This window comes from Coloeus monedula (assembly GCF_965178545.1).
Source record: "Coloeus monedula genome assembly, chromosome: 4".
NCBI classification, from domain to species: Eukaryota; Metazoa; Chordata; class Aves; order Passeriformes; family Corvidae; genus Coloeus; species Coloeus monedula.
This window is the reverse complement of record NC_138784.1, coordinates 19,848,701-19,868,495: the sequence shown is the minus strand read 5'-3', so window position 1 is coordinate 19,868,495 and position 19,795 is coordinate 19,848,701.

Below are 19,795 nucleotides of genomic sequence, written 5' to 3'. Positions count from 1 at the left end.
TGGTCATCAGCTGCAAGCACAGGTCTGGATTTTCTTTTAGCCTGAGCCCTCAGTTCCTTTGCTCCCTTTCCTCTCTTTGCCAAGTCCCAGCTGACCTTTGAAAGGCTTAGATAGACATTAAAATGCTAAAGCCACCATGTGTTGGCAATTGCCATACCTGCCCTTTTGGGCTGTGCCTGATTTTCACCAGGAGGTTTGCTCAGGAGCAAGCTGGAGGCATCTGCAAAGTGTCTCCTATTATACTATAATGTCACCTTGGAGGAGGCCAATGGCTCCTCAACAGCTCCTCTTAACAGAGGGAGAGTAAGACTGGCCTGAGTTTGTTGCTGACCTTTCCTAACGTCATGACTCCTGCATGGGTTTCCAGCCCACAGGATTCATCTTGTTAGGTCAGCTTCTCCCTTCTTAGGGATGGCCAGAGGGATGCTTCATGAGCTGCACTGGCTGCCCACGATCCAGGACCACACTCTGTGTTCAGTGTCTGGCAAATGGCTTCTGCAAACGCAATAACCACTGGATGGCCCTGCATAGCACTGCCAGGCGAGGGGATTGCCTCAGGACGTAAACCTGGAGTTAGCACGGGAGGCTCGTTTTATCAGTGAGTACTGGCCCCTTGGTTTTACAGCCTTCTTCTCATGTTTCCTTGGACTAAACAGGGAGCACTGCAGAAACTGTTGCAATGAATTTCTAGAAGGGTATGAAACTTTGGTGACAGGAAGTCATGGACCGTTTCTCCCAGCTGCCTTAAACTGGGTGAGACCCAACTGAGCAATTGCAATTAAAACTCTCTCTGTCCAGCAAACCAGTTAAGTCAGTGTTTAATTTAAAATCATGTGTCCTATTAAACAGCTAGCAGGTAATTGCAGTGTTAAGTACTCTATGGGAAATTAGGAGTTTGCTGGGTCATGATATGAGAGACATTAGTGAATGATCTAACGTCAACAGCTGTAAATCCTGAACAGATAGTTTAACTAGTGTAGTTTCTCCATGTCTGTGATGTGTTATGGTGTCTTCTTTATTTGTTTCTTCTTTTTGCAAAACTTATCAATAAAACTGTAAAAAGTATTTGTCACTCTGTTGTCCAAGACCAAAACACATTAAAAATGCATTGTAGTTGGAGATTGTACTTTCTGGCCCTTTTTTTCCCAGGAGGGGAAAGTGGTTTCTCACTTTAAGCAGGGTTGCTTTTAACAAAGCCTGCAGTGCCTTATGAGAGGAAACAGCGAGGGGTTCAGCCACCAAATAAGAGGCTGAGAAGGGTCTTCTCAAACCCACTGGAGCTGCAGTAAATGTCAGCACCTGGAGACCACAATCCTGAGCAGCTGATAAAAACTACCACCAACAAACTTGAGCAAATCCAGCTCTTTCTGGGCTGCAAGGAATCTCTGCTGATGCTTTCAGTGTTCACCTCAGCCAAACTGCTTTATTCTAGGTGGGTATGGCTCTTAAAATTGGGAAGGTGGGTGGACTCATGGACGTGGTGTATGCACAGTGATGCTGCTGTTCCTGGCATGTGCTGCTTATGCTTTCCAGTGCAGTGGCTATGTTTTAAATCACTGGAGTCCAAAGTTTGGCACCTATATTTGTATTTATATGTAAGAGGAGAGCTTGTCTGACTTCCAATGCAGCTCTGCCCTCCTGGCTGCCACTCATGTCAAATTAAACTGTAAATGGGAGTCTGGGAGAAGGAGAATGGACCTGCTCTCTGAAACACAGGCTGCTGTCCTTTGGTCACCTGCGTGTGTGTGTTGGATCTCCACAGCAAACCCGTGCTGGAGCAGTGGATCTGCAGCTTGTAAATTTTCATGTCTTCTCTTACTCTTCTGGTCAGGCCAGGGCAAATACACCTGCATCCGCATTTCCTGCAATGTGCTTTTTCCTTTATGTTTTCTCCTGCGAGGTGGCTGTGCAAATAATGAGCGATAGAGGCTGTTATTTAAAGGCCCCTGCACTGTATATCAAAGGCTCTGCTGTTTGGGGCTTTTGCTCACAGGAAGACAGCCACGAGAGGAGCTCGATGCACAGATCCTGAGCCACACTTAAACCCGTTTGTCAAAGCAGCAGTTCCAGGGACAGGAGCAGGCTTCTCCAGGCAGCACTGCCAGCCCTGGGAACCTGCCACGAGCTAGGGAGCAGCACTCCATTTCCATGGGGACTCATCACCCTGTGTTAATGGTGTAAGAAGGTCCAGTGAAAAGGCACACCAGGTAGCTTGACACTGATCGTGCCGTAATCAAATCTCTCTTGATGCGAGAGAGTTTTTAAAGTCCTTGCTAGGAGTTCCAGAGACAAACGGGACTCTCAGCCTCCGCTGCTTCTTGATGGTTGTTTATTAACTCTTATCAGAGAAAAAGAGTCACTAGCGTGATCCAGACATAGCACAAAGCAGAGAATACAGGAGAAAGCCGAATTATCAAGATTAAATGGCTTTTTTAAAGGTAAACCAACCAGTGGCTACTAAAAACATACATTATTTTTACTTTTCTACCAATTATTTAGTAACACAGCCAGGAACTGCAGAATTCTTTGTCCAGTCATCCCAAACTACTTTTACTGCAGAATATGGAGTAGTAGAAGAAGAAAAAGGAGGTTTGGAGAATAACAACAATCCTCCATTTTGATTGGTTTTTGCTTTTATCTATTTACTACATTAACAAACCCAAAACCTCTAAATTTTTCACCCTGTGACAATCTTACATGGTAGTCTATCACCTAATTCACACTAGTTTAGTTTCTAGTTCTTTTTTAATAGTGAGCAGTTTTTTTCCATGGACAGAGGTCAAAAGCTGTGTTGTTCAGGGGGGTGAAACCCCTCAAAACAGGCAGAGAAATATTCTCTGCACTCTGGGTTCCCACATCACTTAAGTACACTTAACTCCAGGCTGCACTTGTGCACAGGCTTTTCTAGGCACATGCAGACACATGCATATGTGGTGCAGGAGGCCGCAAGTCCAGGAGGCATCTGGAACACTTCCCATTTGTACTTGGACAGCATATTGCCTCGGGTGTGTGAGCTCTTTAAATACAAAGAAGTCACTTTATTCCCCTTTCTTTATTCCAAGCTCATTAAAAAAAAAAAAAAAAAAAAAAATTGTAGTAATGTCAGCAGTAAATGTCAGCACCTGGAGAAAAAAAAAAAATAAGGGGAGAAGTACAGTTTAAAAGAAGGACTTACTGTAATTCCCAGTACTGTGACTGGACCCTGCGATGAGAATTCTCATCCTGTCTTGATAGTCAGGGCCAGTCTGAAAACCACAGAGAAGAATTCATGCTCCTACAAAGAGCGAAGCTGCTGTTGTATTGCACTTCCAATGACCAGGGTTTGGGGCACAGCTGCTGGGCCGCATGAGAAAAGCTTTCTTCTGCTCTCTTGAAGTTGTTTCTTCCATACCCAAATATCCTTGATCTGCCTCTCTCCTTCAGACATCAACAGGCGTCCTCAGGAGTTTACAGAACAGGAGTGACAGGAACAACAAAGGCAGGTCTGGAAGGAGACTGCAGGAGGATCGATGAAGGTTCAACCACACTTCACCTGCACACACCAGATTATTTGTGTCCTGTACCCTGTTCTTTGTGACATAGAGATGCAGACACCAGAGCTCTGCTCTCCTCTATCTGTGTGCTGGTCACATTTCCCTGCTTACCCCTGCTTTCTCTGGGTTCTGACTACCTCCTCCTTTTTTTTTTAATGATCCCTGTCCTGCACGATCCCATTTCCTCACCTCTCCCCTTGCCTCCTTTCCTTTCTCTCAATGTGGTGCAACTCCCAGGGGCACAGGGAGAGGGATGCGGCTTAAGAGAGGCAGCTGTGGGTAGTGGAGGGTGACAGGAAAAGGAAACCCCATAGAGCTGGGTTTGGGGTTTTTAAGACTTTAAAATTAGGAATGACGGTGTTTGCAGGCAGGCAAGGGCTGGGGACACTGCCTCCCGTGACAAGATGCGAGGGGTTCTGGAATTACTGGGAATGATGCATAAAGGGGGTGAAATGCTTTGAGAGCAGATACGAGGAGAGATAAAAGACAGCTGTGGGGGAAGCAGGCTATAGGTTGAAGAAGAGTATAAAATCGATGGGAAAGTGAAAATTTTTTGACTTTCCGAGTTTCCACTACTGGGAGGGAGATCAGAGGGGAAGGTTGTATGCTCAACCCCTTGTAAAAATGTGGTCCCCTCGCCACCAGATTTTTCCATGCAGCCTATGGAGCAGCGGTCTCCAAGTGGGGTGTGCACACAGCAGTCCATGGGAGTGCTGGAATAACGTGTTTTTCTTCCCAGCTCTAACGGTGGAACCTCCGGGAGCCGCCCCTCAGAGCCGCCGCTGCGGGCGGGCACCGGGCCCTGACCAGGCGGGCGGACCCGCCGGCCGCCAGAGGGCGCCCGCGCCTTCTCGCGGCTCGGCTCGGCTCGGCTCGGCTCGGCTCGGCTCGGCTCGGCTCGGCTCGGCTCGGCTCGGCTCGGCTCGGCTCGGCTCGGCTCGGCTCGGCTCGGGTGAGTGTAAGGCACACTGTCAGTACCAAGAAGTGAAGGGACTTTAAAATTCTGCCTTATTCCTTAGCTGTAATTAAGTGGCACTGGAAAGTTAGTCTTGGCCAGCGTGCTGTGCTGGGTGCTGTACATGCGAATGACACAAAGTAGGTTGGTGCTAGATGACATTTTTAAATGCTGAGCACGGTGCAACTATCCAACAACATAGGGGTGAAATAAAGCTGAGTTGAGATTAAGACTGCTTAATAAATAAAGAAGAAAACTCACTGTGATGCAAGGTCACGCAGAACCACCCACCAGCAGAGCAAATCTTAGCCAGTCCCTAAGCAACTACCTTTGGAACCTCCCCCTTCCCCCCAGTTTTTATAGCTGAATATGACATTCTATGGTGTGGAACATCCTTTCGGTCAGCTGGGGTCAGCTGTCCTACCCCAGCCTCTTGCCCACTCCCACCCTTCTTGCTGAGGATGCAGACAGAGCAAGAGGGAGGGCCTTGACCTTGTGTGAGCAGTGGCCAGCAATAGCTAAAACACTTCCATGTTAGCACTGTTTTGGACACAAATCCAAAACATGGGACTATATGGGCTGCTGTGAAGAAAACCAACTCCATCCCAGCCAAACCCTGTAGAGCTGGGAAACATTATAAGAGATATTATAATCCAGGTGCCTTGAAACAGAGGTAGCAGAAGAGTTTTCAGAGAACATACAATCACAAAAAAAGGGACTCATGGATTTCAGTCAGAAAAACAGTTGATGCTAGAGGGAAAGCAAAAGTGAACAGAATACTCATTCAGCACTCAAGTAAGGGTATCACTGGTGCTTTTCTCCAGAAGGAGTCAAACACATACCTTTGATCACAGGCCTTGCTTTTGATCCCAGGGAACAGTGCTGTGCCCGCACAGAGCATATATAGTACCTTAGCTGGATATCAAATATTAACAGCTCTGACACATCTAGTGCTGGAACCATTGATTGTGAGATTCATGGCAAAATGATGGAACTATCTGAACGCAAAATCTGGATGGCAAAAGGTCATGGGGTTCCCTTCATCCATTTCAGTTGCCCTTCCTTTGAATACCAATGGGAGTCCCTGGCTTCTCAAATCCATTGCTCTTTAGATGCTTTTTGGCTACAGTAAGGAAGATGGAGAATATAACTTGTGATGAAGGTGAGGAGCTGTTTGGATTGTTGGGGTTTTTTTCATACCTTTTCCCCATTCCCAAGTATATTTCACTTCAGCTGCAAAGGCAGCATCCTGATTTCAGCCTCATGAGAAAAAAAACTGAGTGGAGAAGGGTGTCGGTTTTGGATTTTTCTCATTACCACGTTCAAAATGTTCAAAGGAGACCAAGCTTTCACCAATAAATGCTTCAAGGTTTTGAGTGATGTGAAAGCACTTGAGAAGCCAATGATCTGCTTTGCTGCAAAAGCATAACTTATAAGGAGTCTCTGAGAAGCAAACTGCTTGCAGCTTACACCTTATGTTTAATGAAAACTTGGGGAAAATTTTTCAGAACCATATATGACCTTGCTTTACCACAAGTGAAGGTTACAGAGAAAGGATCTGGGGTTTTAAAGAGATGTTTAATAAGGTATGTGCCTCCATGGCCTCTAACTATAGGCAGAGAGTGTCACAGGTCAATGCACACACTTACTATAAAGCTCAGCTTTCTGTGGCTTCCTTCTCTTTCACTTTTCTTCTTCCTTCATTTATTTTCTCCCATCATTGTGATTTTTCTCTTTGTGATAAGCAGAGTTATCAATGGTCTGAGCAGGTCTGTGCTGAGCACTCTGTAACTGAGCTATCTCGCTTCCTTGCCCAGGGCACTGTATTTACTCTCTGAACTGTGAAGCAGTTGCTCTTTAGTTTGTTATGGCCTTTGTCTCCATTTATTAATAGGTTTTCTCAGCAAATGGCACTTGAAGTGCTTTGCTGAATACACTAACCTCATTCAAAACTGACTCTGCTGCATCTACCCTCTGTAAAGTGCAATGTGTGTTTCTCCTGTGCTTTTTAGGGCCTGAAATATGCTCTTTATACAGGCTTCTATGACAGGTTACCCCAGAACAACAGCTGCATGATCTTGAGTCTGTTTCCTGGTGCATAAGTGCTGATTTCTGTCAGGACTTGTGGAGAAAATCTATTTTAATCCTCTGGTGAATCCTGCAATCAGAGAATCTGGCTTGCTGGAAAGGAGCTCCACCAGTGGCTCTGAAGCTGTATGCTGCATGAAAGGGGCCTGGCGAATGGAAAGAAACCCTATAACTCCTCTGGAAATGCAAATGCAACTGCTACTGCTGTTCTGCAGGGGAGACCCTCTGACCATGCTGAGCATCCCGAAAAGGAAGAGGAGGAATGCAAGCATCTTTTACACCTCCAGGGAAATGCAAGCATAAACTCTGATCTGATGCTAATTGATGCTAATGAAAGGACTCCAACAGACTTCAGAATAGGCCTGAAGGTAAGGAAGAATGGTATCATTTGAACCTCGCTTCTGATAATAACCAAAAGGATGATACTATGCCATCATCAATCATGGCAGTACTGTTAAACCTTTTGGACAAAGGTTAGGAGAAGTGTAAGCAGGGGCAGGAGAGCTCCCCAGCTCTGCCCTACTCACTCCTCCCTCTTTTCTCAGACAGGCTGGTTCCTCTTGTGACCAGGACTGTCTCTATAGGACAGACCAGCACATTGTGGAGGTACCGAGGTGGTGCTGTGGGCATGCAGATCTCCACAGCTCTCTCTCTTGCCCTCTGCCCTGCCAGAACCCAACGTTTGATACATGCAATAGCTCTGTAGTGTTCTGCAAAGGAGAGGAAGAAGCCTCAATCCCTTCCCCTAAGCCTCTCTAGGAGCAAAACAGAACCTGCTACTCTGTGAAGGAGAGCAGGGCAGGGACAGTCAGAGAAAGGTAGGGTCAGGGCACATTAAAGACAAGGAACAGAGCAAAAAGACTAGTATTAGTTTTGCCTCAGGGAATGAGTCCAGTAATTGGAGGCTGGCTAAACTTAGTTCCTGGGGAGGTAAAGGAAAGCTTGTATGGATCAGTCAAGAAAGAACTAAGTGAAAGAATATGATTAACGCCACCGACCGAGTTTTATGGGACCTGTAAGCAAACTTGTCAAACAAACCTGATTTTTGTGCTTTGATGAGACTATACATTTGGTATAGTAACAAAGGTAACTGCACAGTGATAACGTATGTGAAACTGTGTTGGGCATATGAGTCAGCAATACACTGCATTTTGAGTCTAAAAATGACATCAGTACAGCTTGTGTGAACAGCACCAAGAGGAGGCCAAATGATAGAGACAATGAGAAGTCCAAAAGAAGTTCATGCAGATTAGGGCAATGCTGGAAGCAGTTTAATCCATTAATGTAACAATGTAATCTATTATGTAAATGAACATGAAATCACTTGCTAACAGCAGGGGTTGGCAATGAGTAGCAGGACAGAAGACAGTGATGCAGACGGTCGGTCGGGAAAAGTGATCAAGCATGGTCTGACAGCAAGGGGCTAGTTAGGCTTGGAAAGCTGGGAGATGTGAGTGGGAGTAGACAGGGAAGTTTTAGCATAGTGGGTGGTGTTGATGAGTCTGAAACATTCAAGATCTGAGAGGAGATTTAGTGAAATGAGCAGGTTTTGATCCAGAGTGCACAAAGGGTCTGTCTTGGATCCAGAAGCAAGCTCCGGGACACAAGACCTCCATGGTCAGGACCCTCTCTGACTCCCTCTCAAGCTTCCTAAGTAGCAGAGAGCCTTTTATTCCCCAGTACATCTACAGACAGGGATGTGGAGGGGACACTGCTGCCTGCATCCCATTGCCGAGATGTCCTGTAGTGCAAATGGGAATTGAGTAGTTGAAAGCCCTTGTGGACAGAGAAAGAAAGAGCCTTCAGGTTCTGCTTCCTGGTGCCATTTGCTCGACTAACGTGCTCAGTTCTGCCATAAGGGAAGATTGTGCTGTGTCTGTGAGGAGTAGGATCGCTCTCTTTTTGCAAACTGATACTCTTTTCCCTGCCATCAGCCTGGCAGGGGCAGGCAGCAGCAGGAGAGCGGTTGCCTGGGAAATACGCAGCACAACCCAGTGGGAGAAACAGTAGAGTCAAGTGACAGTAAACCTTTCTCAGGTTTACCTGTTTGTTGGGGGGTTTTTCTTGGTTTTTATTTTCTTTTGTTTTGTTTGCTTGCTTTGTTTTGTTGTTATGGAGTTGCTTCTTTTGTACGAGAATAAAGAGCTCTCACACTCGTGTACTGCTGCCTAGGGGAGGAAGCACAGGCTTGTGAGGCAGCTGGCATGCTAAGTCATGTCGTGTCACTGCCAGCCAGGGATGGTTTTTTTCCTCCACATAGTCCCTTCCAGGGTAGTTGAATACAGCACTCAACATGTGAATAGAGAAGCCAGCAGTGCTTGCTTTGCACTGCACTGACCCAACACTTGGGGCCAGCAGCTGATTCAGGGTCTCAAGAATATCTTCTTTTTACAGAAAATATGTTTATTCAGCCAAAGGAAATCAGAAGATGAAACACCAGATGAAACAAAGAGAGAGCATTTGTACATAAGTCTTACCAGAAAACACGTTTGTTTCCACAGAGCATAAACACACCTGTTCAAGGTCAAGTGCCAAACTCAACTCTCTCTTAAAGACTGGCATTTTCTGACTCATCTCAACACTGCTGTTCATCCATTCCCTTTGTCTAGCTGTGGTTTTCAGCAGCTCAATGTCTTCTTTATTCTCCTTGGACTCAGGAGAAATTAACACTTGCCTGCCTGAAGGTATGTGGGTAGATATTCCTCGATGTACTTCTCTTAACAGCACTGTGATATTTGAAACTGTATTGGTACATTGTTGCTGTTTTCTTCCTATTTGCTTCCCTCTAACATTCTTCTGTACAGCCTGACAGGAAAATAGCCAACAAGAAAACTGAGATATTGTTGACATTCATAAAAATAACTTGTCTTCTCCATCCTTTTTTTTCACACACAGATCTTACTACTTCTGTTACAACCACCCCAAACCATCGGCAAGTGATTTCAGCAGAAAAAGATTTCAGGGATTTTAGTATGGTGCATCTTTCTGGGCTACATTTAGGTGCAATGCCTTAAACAAATGGACCAAAATGGCCAAAAAGTCCAGATTTCCCAGGCTTATAGTGAGCAATGGCACAGCTCTGTCCTGAGGCGTAAGCCGGTGGAAGTCCCAGAAGAGGCACAATGGCTCTGGTGCCAGATCTACTGGACATGTGCTCAGTGTTTCCATGGTGGTGATTGCATGAGAACACCTTCTGTATATACATGCATGGTTTGGCCATCCTCAGAATCTTCCTGTTATGACTCATACACACACAGAATGAAAAACCCCTCAGCAAGCTCCAAAAATGAGTGTCTAGAAGAGGAAGGGCTGAAGCACCTCTCCCTCACCGTAAGCAGCAATTGTTTTATTAATGTGGTCTACCTTGTTTCTCTCTCCCTAGAAGTGTACTCTGAGGAATGTTTCAGTTTCCACGTATCTGACTTTTCTTTGGTCATCTGATAATTCAAAGGTTTGCAAGGTAAGTCTGCTTTCCTTTTCGTGAGCTATTGTTAGGCTACGTATAAAAGCATGGCAACTACCCTGAGTGGTGAATTATCAAGACATGCCCAAAGGCACCCCTCTTCCCCATAAGCTTTTTGTGAGTGTGTGGCTTTTCTTTCCCTTCCTGCAGTTGCTGTGTTCATCCTCCCTCTCGTGCACACTGAGGAGCGGAATACACTGATATAATTCCACTGAATTTGAGGGGAAGACCTCAAATTACAAATTACATTGGTGAGTCACCCTTCTGTCCTTTACACAGTCACCCTGATCAGAGTTGTATTTAAAGGCATAAAATCAGTGCAACTGTCAGAAGCTATGAACTATCCAGGTGGAACTCATTAGACCTTAGGGGACCATGCAGATCTGTAACTTGCCTGAAGGTACCCAAGTTTAACCTCCTAAGACTCCAAAATTTTATCTCTGGCTATGACTTCATCTAATTTATTCTCTAGTTGATGCAGAGTTTTTGCCTTCTATCTTCCTCCTACACAGTTTCCCATCTTTTGCATCTTCCTTTTTTTCCCTCATTATTGCTTTTGCTCTTCAGCTGCATGATATAATAAAGTGTGCTTTTTTCCCCAAAGCATTTCTGCATGAGGCTGTAGTGAAGCTAAGGCTGTGGCGAAAGGAAAGATGCCACAAATCTATCAAGTGGTAATTTAAATTGTACTGCTGGGTAATATAAAAAATAGTATGTCTTGTGTTAGTCAAACAATAGAGCATTTGATAAGCTATCTGCAGCTGAGAGGATCATTTTCAAAGGGCTGTCCACCTGCAGCACAAAATTCAAGGATAGGAGGTAAACTTCAGGCTGAACTCCCAGCCAAGGATCCTCGCCACCCTTTCCTATTCTTTCTTTGTGGTGGAGGCCAGGATGCAAGAGCTGGGGACTAGGACATTTGACAAGATTCTTTTTATTGTAGCAAGAAACAGCGAAATGGAAAGGAGGCATAGGGATAGTGAGGGATGGAAAAGATTGATAATTGTTTCCTTGGCAACTGAAACTGTGGAGCCTCATGCAGGAATCCCTGAGAAAAATCCTAGATGATCATAATGGTCTCTTCTGCCTTCAGACTCTGTTCCAGGCTAAGTTTACACATCACAGTGTGGTGCTGCATAAAGGGATTGAGTTAGTGCTAAATGGAAACCAGAAGCTGTAGGGTTGTAAGAAATCCTTGGGAAGAAGAGAAGCACTATTGTCTCCCTTTCACAAAATGGGGAACGTTTTATAATGCAAAAGATGAAAAGATTGAATAACTTGGCAGAGATTATTAAAAATGTCTTTTCAACACAGAGGACAGCGACATACAAGCCTCTGCTATCTCTCACATCACTGCAATGAGAACATAACCCTCCTCACTTGAGACTGCACTGTCCAAGGAATTAGCAGAAGGGCTAAGGGAGCAGAAAGCAGGTGAAGTGGCTGCTGTTTAGTAAGTGCTGTTTGCCCACCACGTAGTTCAGTCCTACACAGGGCAGCACGAAAGGGTCCCAGTCCTGCAGCGTTTGGCTGCAGCAGCAGTGAATCTTCATTAGTGGATTTAAATGTAAGAACTGGGGCATATATATGAATATTAATGAAAGGAAGATTGACTAACTTCATGCTATTAAAAGATTTCTAGTCTCAGGGAGTAGGTGGAGCCTTTTGAAAGATGTATAATGAAATACAATATGTGATACACAAGAAGCTCTAAGAATGTGGATTTTGATCCCTTCCAATTTTCTGTTTATATAGTGCTTTGGAAGTGGGAAATGGAAAGATGCCCTCATTTGAACATTTTTCTTTTTTTCTTCTTTATGTCCCACATGCAGGTGTTTGTTAATGCAAAATATCATGGCTGTGCATTCTGGGGAGCCACTTGGCAATGGGCAGCTAGTATTGATTTCTGCTCCAAAAATAGGGCATCAAATGCTTGTATATTTATAGATGTATGGGTGATGTATATATATATACATATACATATATATATGAATGGGTGCTGCAAAGGTGTAAAAGACAGAGGAAGGTTACATCAGAATAGTAATTAATTACCTTGCCAGTTCCAACACGAAGTTTTGTGCCAGCATTGCTCGTAGCAAATAAATGCTGGAAAGCTTTTATACAGTTCCATGCCTGTGAAAGGCATTCCTGAGAAGAGGCTGGTGTATTACTACACATTCACTAGAAACCAGAGATTCAGGGCAGCAGAATTTCCAGACAGTCATGTGAGAATGAAGTGCTGCAGCATCAAGACAGCCAGTCCACTTATGTCTGTCTGTTCAAAATGTTAAATAATTGCCAAGGCCTGCATTGCTATCAGTAACTTCTTAGAGAGGCTTAATGAGAGGAAACCAGCTTTGTGAGTGATTCCCTGTGCAAGTGAGTGGAGATGTTACACGTCTGTCTGATGCTCTGCAAGGAGCCAGCGATTGTGGCAGCTCTAACAAAGCAGACAGAGAAAATGAAAGGATCCTTAGAGAGCCAATATATATTTTTTTATTTTTTGACATCTGTGATGGGGATGGCTGGCATATAGCACAAAATGAAATTTGTTTTCCCCAAGACATTCTTCTGGGCTAACAGTAATTTCACAAAAAAAATACTGTGTAAGTAAAATGCCAGAATGGCCACGTTTGCAGGTTCAGTGACAAGGGACTAGCATAGTGCATGCCAGCCAAAATAAGATGGGAGAGTCTTGCCTTACTATCTGCAGTATTTCTTAAAGATAATTAATAACAGGGTATCTATGTGTGTTTATCAGGGTGTGTGATTATACAAGTAATATATAAAATGGGAAATGCAAAGGTAAAAACAATGTGTTTGTTCTTTATTGCTCTCCTGTTTAAAAACTTACTGGTGGTTTTTTCCCTCCCCTCTTTTTCCAATTATTTTTCACCCTTTAATAACCAAAATATGATGTCTCCAATTCCTCTTCTTTGATGAAGGTCATTTGGAGACCTGAATAACAATGCCAGATGGATGTGTAGCTTTTATAAGGAACAGAAATTTCACTGCCTGGAGAGGCAGCTGTTCCTTTAGGGCAAAAACAAGATGGAAGATATTTAAGGCAGCAAAAATGAAAAAGGAATTCAATTTTACTATTTTGACTTATGGGTATCCAAAATGTGACATCAAGGTTGAGATTAATTTCGTGTAACATTCTCAATCTACAAGAAAAGCCCTGGTTATCGAAGCCTTCCTCTATAGACAAAGGAGAGAGCCAGGCAAGGCCAGAGGCTGATGTCTGCCTTATCTCATAACGAAATGAATATTATTTCTTTCCATTCACAACAAAGGAATGGAGTTTAGAGACTGAGTTTCAAAGAAATGTATGTAGGTAACTTCAGTTAAAAAGGATCTATTACATCTGTCCTGGTTGAATCGAGCAAGGCAAGTTCTCTCCAAAGTAGATGTAAAAATGGTTTCCTCCTACCCAAAAGGTCTGTAATCAATCAAAAATACAGTAAAAGAGCACAAATGAGGAAATGCAGGATAGGAATTTCTGTGGAACAGGAAGAGAGGGATGTACTGGAACAGAACCAAACCTTCCAAAGCTTCAAGGAAGTACACTCCACAGTATGACGTTATCCACATTTTTCAAGATGCACATTTTCTTTCCAGAAAGGCAAGTCAGTTGGCTAGGTTAATTCATTACCTTGATTTGGGGAACAGCACATTGTCCCTGACTCTTATAAGTTTCAGCTTCTTTGGTATTTTTCTTTAAGTCCTAGTTCCTGGAGTCATGTGATTTAATAAATCCTGGATTTTACTTAAAAAGAAAAAAAGCCTCACTTTTTTTTTTTTTTTTTTAAATAGATTGTAGAGTAAAACTTGCAGATACAAACTGTAAAAGCCCCAAATAGGGAAAAGTAAATACTAAACCAAACATGTATGATTCTTTTGCCAGCCTTATGATATCTGAATACTCAGACTTGAACACCAAGCTGGCATTAATGGAGTGTTAACATGATCCACGGCTTGCCTTCCAAAACTGTGTTAGCTGTGTTATAGATGTAAGGAAAAGAAGGATGTAATTCTCTGTGTGGCCTTCCTCTTTTCTTCCCCTTCCCCTGTGTATTCATAAAGCCACATTTTGCCCCATATGTGTAGCTCAAGAGACATTTAGAGGTACAATTATGGTGCAAACATAACTGGGTCATTACCACAAAAACACAACAAACCGCTCTAGCTAAAGTATATGTATTGCAAGCCTGTGATGTTAAAATCAGATTTCCTTAAAGTGCTTTCGGTTGCAGACAATGAAAACAGCCCGTATGGCAGGAGACCACTGAAAACAACTTCCAAGGAAAGGTTCCAGTTTTTACAATAGCAGCATTCCATCTGATGTGCAGACCTTGGTTCATAATTCAAAGTGAGACAGCCAAGGGAACTAGTAGGATTAGACTATGGGAATTCAACTGAACAATGTTTTGCATTCAGATAATTGCATGAAATTGGGCTATTAGTGTAAGTTTTGTAAATTGAAACAACATAAAACAAAGTAAAATATTCCCAGTGTATACATTCAACTAGTGTGTGAAAAGAGGACCCCACCTGACTTCAGACAAAGCACAGAGAACTTCCATTAACTCTTCAGAGCTATGTCCAAATATTGTTCTCAGTTTCACAGGTTCCTCAAATGGACTTTCAAAGGGAAACTCTTTTTATTGAACAGTAAGTAAATAAACATAATGTAGTAGTGACCTTGTGGTTTTCACTGGCAAGAAAACTACTAATGTGTCCTTTATCTGACCTTAATTTAACATTGCATAAAATATTGCTGAAAAGAACTGGAGAAGGAAAGAATTTCGTCTCAAATTGCAGCTGCTTTCTCCAGCAGCTCTCCTAAAAAAACTTTGGCAGCAGCTGCAGCTTGAGCCTTTTTAACTTCTTCCGTGGCACAGGATTATTCTGTCCTGTGGCTTTCCCGTAGCTAAGCAGAAAGGTTATCAGAAGTGTCCCAAGTTCTCCTTTGTCTTAACTTCTTGGTCTTTCCTTTTCACCCTACTTTCTCCCTTGGGACTCAGCCTGTGTTTAGAAGGAGCATTTATAGAGGCCAGTTTTGGAGGTGGCTTTGACAACGCAGCTCCACTCCAGTAAAGTCATCACAGCAGAGAAACACTGGCCCACCACTGACTCAGGCTAATTATTCTAATGCTTTGACCTCGGTCTGGGTAATGCCTGCTGCCATGGCATCTGAGAAGGAAGAGTGCAATTAGTCATGCATTTATCTTTATGGAAGACTTGGATGCTCAGGAGCATGTGCAGCCACACGTCTCACTGCACTGCCAAGGCAAATGCCCATGTCACTAATGTCTCTGTACACTTCAGAGGCAATTTCACATTTGCCTATGTCTTTCCTCCCATTTTTGAGGAAGTTAAATGATTTTAATGACTTCGGTGATGAACATAGAATATGACAATATCAAATAACCAATTAATGTATCTGTGTCAGTAATTCAATCTTGTTCACAGTGTTTTTCAGCTTAAATCCGTATCAGAGTACAGAAGAAAACACCAGGTCAGCATCCTGTAATGAATGTTAAACATAAAAGACAGTTGAGCTGTGAATAAGAGGTACCTTAGTAACACCAGAGCTTTCAGCTCATTTCTCTGTCTCTGAATTTAGCAGCAGAGTAAGCCTTTCATGGCATCTAATGTTGTTCCCTGGATTCTGCTCTGTGCCCAGTCTATATGAGCCTTAAAATCCAAAGGAAGAGGGGTTTGTTGCTGTTCTTGGAGGGTGATTTCCATGCTGGTTTATCCCACTGACAGAAATTTTGCCCGGAGATTCTGACTCAGGTTTGCCTTTTTTGGATTAAATTGTTTCTCTTTCAAACATTGTCCTTAACAAACTCTTCTTTTTCTCGACGATTAAGGCTTTTCAAGTGTTTTATGCCTCTCTATTATGCCTGCCTGTCACAAGTCTGTACAATGGTCTTTTAAAGTTTACTTAGGGCACAGCTGCACTGTGACACACCATGGTGCAAATATCCCTGAGGCAAAGCTGAATGAGCCGGCTCCAAAACTGGGATTTGTACTCTGTCTGTCTGTTTAATAGAGAGAGACAAGGACCATCTTTTCTGGCTCACTTTGCTCTGTGTCTGTTGAATTTGTTACAAAGGGGTCATGGTTTGCAGGCTGGGCTTGTAAGCTCTACTTTGGGAAAAGAAAAAAAGTAATGAAGGTAACAAGGAGTTGCACATCACCCCAACTGCAGTGTTCAATGCTAACCAAGGGTGTTCGGTGGGGTACAATGCTGTGGAAGCAAATAATGTGAAACGTGGTTTAGGAATCACAGAATCTGGGTCTCAAGTATAGTGATAGAAGGTAAGTTTCTTGCTGTACAAAGATTTGGATGGTGACATTTCACTGAAAGATGGGAAAGCAACATGGGGAGAAAAGGTCTTTAGGATGACATAAAGGCAGGAAAACTGTAGAAAGATGAATGTGAATGAAAAAAAAGAGTAGAGAACAGAAGTATAGGTATTGTGTGACAGCTATTGAATGGGAGGGAGCCTGGGGTTGTAACTTCTAGAGGGACCAGAAACCATCAACAGTAGGAAACCAAAGTAGATTTGAGGGAAGGGAAGAGGGCTGCTAAAGCATTTCTCTTAGGAAGATCAAGCTAGCAGCATCTGTCAGCAGGTGCAAAAGCTCACTAGAGGCGAAGGTCATGGATGATATTTTGAAAGTGTTCTTTCCAGCTGTTCCTGCTAAAATCGGGCAACGCATCCACTGATTGCCTGATTTAGGTATTCTTACTTTCCAAAAAACACTGGTTATTGGCTCTGGCAAAACTTACTGATCGGTCCTGTTCATTATATAAATTAGGATAGCATTTGATTGATCTCTGGTATAAACTATATCTGGGCCAGACAGGAGGAAGCCTTATCTTTTTATATGAAGTTCAAAACGTTTCTGGAATGGGATGAGAGATGTATTCTGAATTATAAAGTGATAACTAGAAACAGATGTGAGGGAAGATTCTGCAAAGTCTAGGTATTTTTTGGAAGTATTTATTGACAGTGCATAAAGTGACAGGAAGGTTTGTTGATCCTGTTTTGTGGGAGGAGCTTAATGGATATATGTGTAAGTGACCTTTTCTGTGAGCACTATGTTCAAAATATCTGATATTTTATATTAAAATATATTTTATAGTAAATTCACTGTACTTGAAAATTACTGTTCTTAAGTTCCAAAGTTACAATGGAAAAGGTTTGGCTTGCTCTTTTTTTATGTGTGTGTCATTTTATAACACAGTGAAATAATATAATTGCTGTTATGATCAATGCTATCGCATTATTGTTATTACAGTATTATTTTAAATAGGGCAAGTTAGCTAAGGAGAGATGGAATTGCTTGCAGTTGCTCAGTGAATAAGAATTAAGGATAGTTTGATAGAGCAAAATATATCTGCGGTGCAGTAATTTCTAAATGTGGTGTGTCTATGTGTTACAAAATGCTAAATTATGAACAAAAGAGGATAGTTAAGGGTGAGATTGGTTGAAGGTATGAAGGAAAAGAGACCAACAGTTCGGAGATCTACACACCTCTTTACTGGAGGAACACTAAGCCCATTATTGTAATGCATTTTCTCTGGAAAACTGAAGAGACATGGATTTGAGATAAAAGGTTTTGGCTGGTAGTGAAAGTGAGTCAGAGAAGGCAGAGTTACCATTCTTAGGAGGAATAGTATGAAGCTGTATATCAGAGACGTGTTGCAAACCCAATGCCAGGGCTCCAGGAACATGATTAAATAGCCTGAGGTATTTGCAAGAAGATGATGAGCCTGTCAGAAAACAGAGCTGCTCTTGGGCAGTCTCTCTAATGTCTCAATGAAATTCATACTGGAAAATGTGGAAGAAAGCCATTTATTAGACACCTCTACTGTTTTTTTAATGAAAGACTATTTCTCAGAGTTACCTCTGTATACTTGTGCATTTCTCCAGCTTAGAAGCTCAGGATTGAAAACAGAGCACACATGCATCTCTTGCCTTTTACTTTTAACATAGGGAGAATCTGGTATTTCCATGGGCATTTCTGGTGCCAGTTCTCAATATCACTTCTTACATTGTTACAACATGAGACTATACAGGAGTGTCTTGTTAAGCTACCAAAATACAAACACTGATACCCTTAGAAAGTTTGGGGTTTTGGGTTTTTTCCTTTCACTTTTTAACCTAGCAAAAATACTTTCTAGTACTTTCATTGGACTTTATAGTATAAAACTATTCTGTTTCGAAGTTGGCTTTTTTCTCTCCTTGTGCCAGTGCTGTTGCTACTGTACTTCCTCAGCTAGTTAAAAGGAGCAGGGCAGAAGAAACTCACAGCACAGGTTTGCATCAAGCAATGTATGAGTGTTCAGAAATAGAACATAAGAGCACAATAAGACTGAGATGTGTTGTTCTCTAAATGGTTTGAGTCTTTTTTATGTCACATACCATGCAACTTTCCATAGCACACAGCTTTGCAGAGAGTGAAAGAAAAACATTAGTTAAAAAAACAAGCTCTCTCTGCTCCCTTAGACACAAGTGTAGATAAGAAAATTAGATGTCTGAGAGCATTGGGACTACCCCAACAAACTGTCTGAAGGTCTTCACAAAGCCAGGCTAGAACACTGCCCTCGAACATTTTTTCAATGTGTAGTTCAGTAAATTGGAAACATTCACAAAAACATACTTCTTCACAAATTTCAGCAGCAGCAAAAGAGCAGGAGAAAAAAACCCTGTTTTTAACACAAATATTGTTCACAGAAGGAAAATATATCAGCAGTAGCTCTGGTCACTGAGTCCTAAATTAGAAATAACTGGAAGTTAAATTACTGGGCAGTTGCCTGGATCCACTGGAAATAATGTCAATGATTTTTGGTTTGCTTCAGTGTCTCTGAACCAGGGTTCTGATGTGCAATTTTGAGAATCGTGTTTCTGGATTAGGGTATTACATTTGCCACAAAAATCAAGGTGATTGGGAAGTCCTTCCGGGTTGGAAAGAAGGTCTAATTTCACACCTTTCTTTCCAGCAAAACCTAGGGAACAACAAGAAGTGAGCACTTCCACGAAGAGCCTTCTGAGGACGCTCTTGTTTCTATCACTGCAGTGTGGGTGCACATTTCCACGGCTGAGGATGCAGCTTCTGAATGTCCCTCTGTGTGTATTTACTTCTGAGGTTCCTATCCAAAATGTTGTGGGGGTTTTTTTTCCCCCTTACATCCTTCACAAAACAAACTCTCAGTTTCCAGGTGAAGCCTGTCATCATTAATCTAATCATGCTTTGCACAGCCTTTGATTTTTTTGCATCCTTAGCCTTGACCCAGTGATAAATCAGAGCAGCTGTCGCTGTAGTGGAAAGCTCAGTAATGTCAAAAGCTTCCTGGTGTATGTGCAATGGGAAGTCATTCAACAGTAAGTAAATAACCCTTGCAAGTCACACTGTTAGAAAAGATTGCTTCTACTCTCCCCTTGAGCAGCATGTCTCATATCTTGCTCCATATCACCATGGATCACAGCAGGATACCAGAGGAAAGAATTTCTCACCTTCCAAGTCAGTTACTTCTTACGATAAATGCATTTGCAAGCTGCAGTGTAAAACTTAGTTAAAATTATAGCTGTTTTCACTTTGTGAGTTTGTGAAGTTCCAGGATTTCTGGCCTGTATTAATGTCCTAACAAAATGTGGTTTATTTGTTCAGATTTCTGTTTTAGTGGAATCTGAAGTGTTCTATAGGTCTTTGGGGATTTAATTTGTTTTGTTTATA